The following is a 5,962-nucleotide window of genomic DNA, read 5'->3' on the forward strand; positions in this document are numbered from 1 at the left end:
ATTCCATCAGTGAGGATTTAGACTCAATCCTTGGGAGTGATTCATAAGAACAAGGGAAACTTCCGCCCCAAAGTTTACCCAACAAATTACAAAAATGACTCTCTCCAAGAAAACATCTTTTGTAATAAACGTCTCTCCTTTTAATAGCATCTTCTGCCTTCTCTATGTCAGACTTCTCTATGAAAATATTTTAAAAGTTTAAATCAAAACACATGACTAGAAAATACTACTTAAAACAAATGTTTCAAACACAATGCTTAAAGGTTGGAGATCATTTACTTGCCAAAAAGAAAGAAATGAAGTATGCTTACAAAAGATCTTATAAACCCGCAATATAGTTTCTCCCTCTAAAACTTCTAGACTTCAAGGAAAATAATTTTTGCATGGCATTCATGTATTATAAATCATTCTTAGTTTGCATTCTAAAGCACCTTTTTATTTTGAGCTAAAAATATGTTAATATAAGCCGACATCCTTTTATAGTGGGTAAAGGGAAATCGGATTCTCCTTACATAAACTCTCCTTAGAGTCCGCTCTCCAAGAGGGGTCCCTCTACAAGCCATGCATTCGATCCTCATCGGGTGTGAGCTCAGTAAGCAAAACACACTTCCTCATTTGTATTTACAGTTTCGTTTTGGTTTCCTTATTTTTTATTATATCTCTAACAACAAGATGTTTTAACAACGTGCTTACAGAAAATGTGTGTCTATTTCATTCTCTGAGCAAATGGAAGACCTGATAAGAAAACAGGAAAACACAAAACCATTGCCGATGAGCTAATTCCAACTCACGGCAACCTCCTGCATGACATGGAAGAACCTCTTCACAGGGTTTTCGTAGCGCTAATCGCCTCGCCTTTCTTCTGTCCGGTGCAAATCATTCGTGCCACCCCCAAACCTCGATTATTTAGAAACCGCTTGTTCATTCCAGCTCAGTTCTCTGTAGGAATGTGTATTTGAAACAACATTTTTAAGGCACCATTAGCCTGAGGAAGTAGCTTTCAAAATATTTCTAGAAAAGTGGAATTAAAAGATACTGTAATGTTTCCACAAATTTAAAAAGCACCCTCTGACAAACCAAGTTTTTCTATTCCTTCTAGTAATTAAAAGGCTGAGGATTCACTGCCCCTTCAAGGAAAAGAAATCATGAGAAAAGCAAAACTGCGCTTTTTTTTAAAGACATTTACTTTTGGAAATCTCTAGGCACAAAGACAAAACCACGGCTGCCGTTTCTCTCTCTTCTTCTGAGCATTTGACAGCGCCGAGTTCTGGAGATTCTCCAACAATGACTAGAGTTAGTACTTTTTTGTCCACTGTGCTTATTGCTTTAGCCATTTACGAATTCACCATTACAGTGAGTGTTTTGAACTTTATTAGAATTTGAAACCTTTCTCTTTTCTTTATGGTTTTTTTCTCGTTTTTTTTCATCTCTTTTTCCTTGATTTCTTACTAATATGACATATTGCTAAGTAATTAAGGTAAATTATAAAAAATACTGACTTTTATTGATTTACAAATAAATGCATCATCTCTTTCCTCTTTGAAATACATAAACACATGCTAACACTGTATCAGTTAGGATCATAACAGGAAAGAGATGAGGCATGCAAAGAATATAAACACAAGCAGTCCTCACAGGCACTATTGACCCCTGTATAGGCAGAGTAAAAGGAGCCCAGGGACCAGGACATAAGACAGCCATTCTCTTTCCTACTCCCGGAGAGAGAAGCTGTGTTACATGCACTTACCTTAGGTAATGGGACTAATAAAATCTGCTCCATAGAGTAAAGTAGCCACTCCAAAGAGAGCCTCTGCAGGCAGAGTGGGATGCGGGGAACTCAAGACTCCATGTCAGTGCTCTCCAGCCTGGCTTTTCTCCATCCGGGCACTCACCTGCCAGTGCCGCCCAGTGAACCAGCCCATGTAAAAGCTAGAGGGCAACGGGTTCAGGTGATACAGTGCTTGGAGATTTGTCTACAGAGATACATATCAGGCTGAGAAAAGCAGTAAATCATGGAGAAATACTGTCAACATGTCTGTATATTGGTGCCGCACCTGTGTTCATAGCTGCAGTTCATGGAACATCCTCCTGCCTAGATAATGTACTAGTAAATCTACTGTGTCACATAACAAAATATTTATACTAGCGCTATGAGATAGAATGGCATACATGGTTTGAACTTGACTACTAAACCAAGTGTTAGTGGTTTTCATCCACCCAGCAACACCATGGAGACGAGGGATGATTACAGCCACTGAACGGCCAATGGCGTGCGCTTCTACTCTGAAACGCATAGGGTGGCCGTGGGTCCAAGTGGACTCCATGACAACAGGTTTCGATGAGATGGGGAGGACAGGCCGCTTTTACGAAATAACTTAGACCAGGAAATTCAGTAACTCCTGCAAGGTTCCCGGTAATAGTGGAACAGGGGGTTCAACCCCTAATCTTTCCAATCCCAAAGGCTGTTCCTTCCTGACTATTTTTAACTTCCTCTCCTTAAATGAAACCATGGGAATTATGAACATCAATCTATTGGTTTAAGAAAGCTCACACCTACCCAACCAATATCAAAATACTCTGAGAAGACACGTTCCTAATATTAAAGCTTTTAGTCTCAGCAATCTCCATTATACACTTTTTTGCATATACTTATAAACTTTCACAGAAAGTCTTTCTTTCTAAACCCCTCATTAGCATATCAGCATAACAATATTTAGCTCATTTTCACTGTGGCAATCACTCATATAAGTCATAGTTATTTTTGGCAACTCACATTATTAATGCCACTTATTTTATCTTATTGCGAGTTCTACTAGTAATTATGGTAATAATCAGCCATTTATATTAATGGAAAGTGACAAATTACACACTGTGGATAGAGGAGGAGAATATGGTGGTAGGGAGGCCAGTTGGAAGGTTATGCAGAAGCTTGAACAAGAGAGATGTTGATGACCACAGTGGATGATAAAGAGGTATGTGAACAGCGCTGGCAGGCTTGTGAAATCCGAAAATATAAAGCTACTTGCTCAAAAGCATTTAAAATGCACCATTACAGATTCTAAAATTTAAATATTTTCATTTTCTTCTGTGGTCTCACTCTGGACCTGTCATGGTTTTTATTAACTTTATAATATCATCCCTCTGGGTTCAGAATATACACAGGGATACTCAACTGGTGTGGGGGTGGGGCTGGGGTAGCATGTACAAATGGAGCACACTGTGCTACTTGCGGGGTTCAGATATTAAAGAGCACGAGGGTTCAGGAAGCTCCATCTGCCTTCCTCGCAACTTTTTGCCCTAACCTATAGAAGAAAAACAAATCAAAACCTCCACTTTGGAAACATTTGGAACCTGCATTAGAAACAGGCAACGCTTATTCCAAGTCACATGCCAGCCTCACACCGAGCTAGTCATTGCTTTGTCCTGCCCAAGACAACACAGCATGTGTGCCCATCCAACCCTGACCCTGCCCTAACTGGAATCCAATGTTGCCTCTGGACAGAGACGACTGCAGAACACACACACACACACACAGAGAGAGAGAGAGAGAGAGAGAGAGATGTTTGACTCAATTGCATATTAAACTAGGAACTTCTGATCTTGGCAAATACGGTCCACTGAAGTGTGTGAAAATAGTAAATGGTGTGCTTTTTTTGTGTGTAGTCTTGACATTTTTACTGATTAACGTTTTACTTTTTAAAAATTGAGTTAAAATTAATATATCATACTATTCAATGGCTCTCAATCATATCAAAAAGTCTGTGCAGTCACTGGCACAATCAACTTTAAAACTCTTTTTTCCTTTTACATATTAATGTCAATCCCTCATTTCCCCTTCCCTCCCCCTCCATGTCTCCACGTTTTCCTCATTACCATCGCTGTCTTTGTATTTCCTTTGATGGCAGTTTCCCTAGACAGATAACTAAGCAAGACTAGGACAGACACCAAGCAAAGAACAATCAACCATGGCCAGACAGGCAACTTTTCACTTTTAAACATAATATCATATCTCCTAACTTCATCACCAGTGACATAGAAAAAGTAATTGCTTTGCTGAAGGAGAAACGAAGGCCACTAAATAATACGTAGATGCACATGGCTAAGCTATTGAATACTAACTAAAAAGGGTGTGGTTCACACTCACCTAGAGGTGCCTTGGAAGACAGGCCTGGTGTTCTGTTCTGAAAGGTCACCGCCTTGAGAACACTGTGAAGCCGATGTCCTCCACATTCATGGAGGTGCCAGGAGTTGAAGTCGACCTCACACTGAGAGCAGCAACCACCATCACCACATAAGACTCTACATGCCTCATAGCACTGACTCAGGTAAAACAAGTCATCCACGATGACTCAAATGTATGTTTGCTCATGCTGCTCATCTGAAAATGAGAATTTGAGTGAGACAAACTAAGAGCTTCACAGTAAGTAGAAAAGCTGGGCCTATCTTCTCTGCCTCATCCAACAGGCAGCCACGTCTTCCCCTGCAGTCCCGGCCACAGCCTGGAGACAGGAGATGAAGGATGGAGTAAACGGATCTGGATGCAGTGGGCACCTGGGCACCAGTACTACTGTCAACTCTGGCAAAGTGGACATTGCTGCCATCAATGATCCCCTTCATTGACCTGAACAACATTGTCTACATGTTCCAATATAATTCCATCCATGGCAAGTTCAATAGCACCGTCAAGGCTGAGAACAGGAAGCTTAACATCAACGGGAAATCCATCTCCATCTTCCAGGAGCGAGATCCTGCCAACATCAAGTGGGGTGAGGCCGGTGCTGAGTATGTCGTAGAGTCCACCGGGGTCTTCACCACCGTAGAGAAGACTGGGGCTCACTTGAAGGGCAGTGCCAAAAGGGTGATCATCTCTGCCCCTTCTGCCGATGCCCCTTTGTTTGTGATTGCTGTGAACCACGAGAAGTATGACAACTCTCTCAAGATGGTCAGCAATACCTCCTGTACCACCAACTGCTTGGCCCCTCCTGGCCAAGGTCATCCATGACAACTCTAGCATCGTGGAGGGACTCATGACCACTGTCCATACCATCAGTACCACCCAGAAGACCATGGATAGCCCTCCAGGAAACTCTGGCCCAGAGCATCATCCCCAGATCTACTGAGCTGCCAAGGCAGTGGGCAAGGTTATCCCAGAGCTGAATGGGAAAGTCATTGGCATGGCCTTCTGTGTCCCCACAACCAATGTGTCGGTTGTGGATCTCACCTGTTTCTCTAGAAAGCTGAAAAGTACAAGAGCATCAAGAAGGTGGTGACACAGGGGTCAGATAGTCCCTTAAAGGGCATCCTGGGCTACACTGAGGACCAGGTTGTCTCCTGTGACTTCATAAGTGACACTCGTTCTTCCACCTTTCATGCTATCAAGATCATTTCCTGGGATGATAGTAAATTTGGCTACCGTCACAGAGTGGTGGACCTTAGGGTCCACGTGGCCTCCAAGGAATCGGAATTCAACTGGACCACCAGCCCCAGCAACAGCACTAGAGGAAGAGAGAGATTTTCAACTGCTAGGGGGTGGGGGGGTCTTTGCCCCCTGTCTATCCCCCAACACACTGAGAACATCCCATCATCTGGAGTTTCCATCCAGACCCACTGAAGAAGGGGAGGGGCTAGAGAGCCCAGCCTTGTCATGTAGCATCAGTAAAGTACACAGTACCCAGCCAAAGAGAGAAAAGCTAGTCCACTATGCCCTGCACAGTACTCGAAACTCAAACTCACTGACGTCAAGTTGATTCTGATTCACAACAACCCTGTAAGCACAGGGTAGACCTGCCCTTGGGGGGTTTGGAGACAGTAACTCTTCAAAGGAACAGAAAGCGCCAACGTGCTCCTGTGCTTTCAAATGGCTGACCTTACTCTTAGCAGCCCAACCTATAACTACACCATTGGGCTCCAGAGGGATTAGGAGGAATTAACAATATAGGAAAGACTGTGAAATTGAATAATG

The 5,962-nt window shown here is 42.7% G+C and overlaps 1 pseudogene; it reads left to right on the forward strand.

Annotated features, from left to right (window-relative positions):
- The first annotated feature begins 4,512 nt into the window (after positions 1-4,512).
- On the forward strand, positions 4,513-5,611 carry LOC105979437 (annotated as a pseudogene).
- Positions 5,612-5,962: the final 351 nt, after the last annotated feature.

This window comes from Echinops telfairi, unplaced genomic scaffold (genome assembly GCF_000313985.2).
Source record: "Echinops telfairi isolate 266 unplaced genomic scaffold, ASM31398v2 ScPeMD7_1;HRSCAF=3_0, whole genome shotgun sequence".
Lineage (NCBI taxonomy): Eukaryota > Metazoa > Chordata > Mammalia > Afrosoricida > Tenrecidae > Echinops > Echinops telfairi.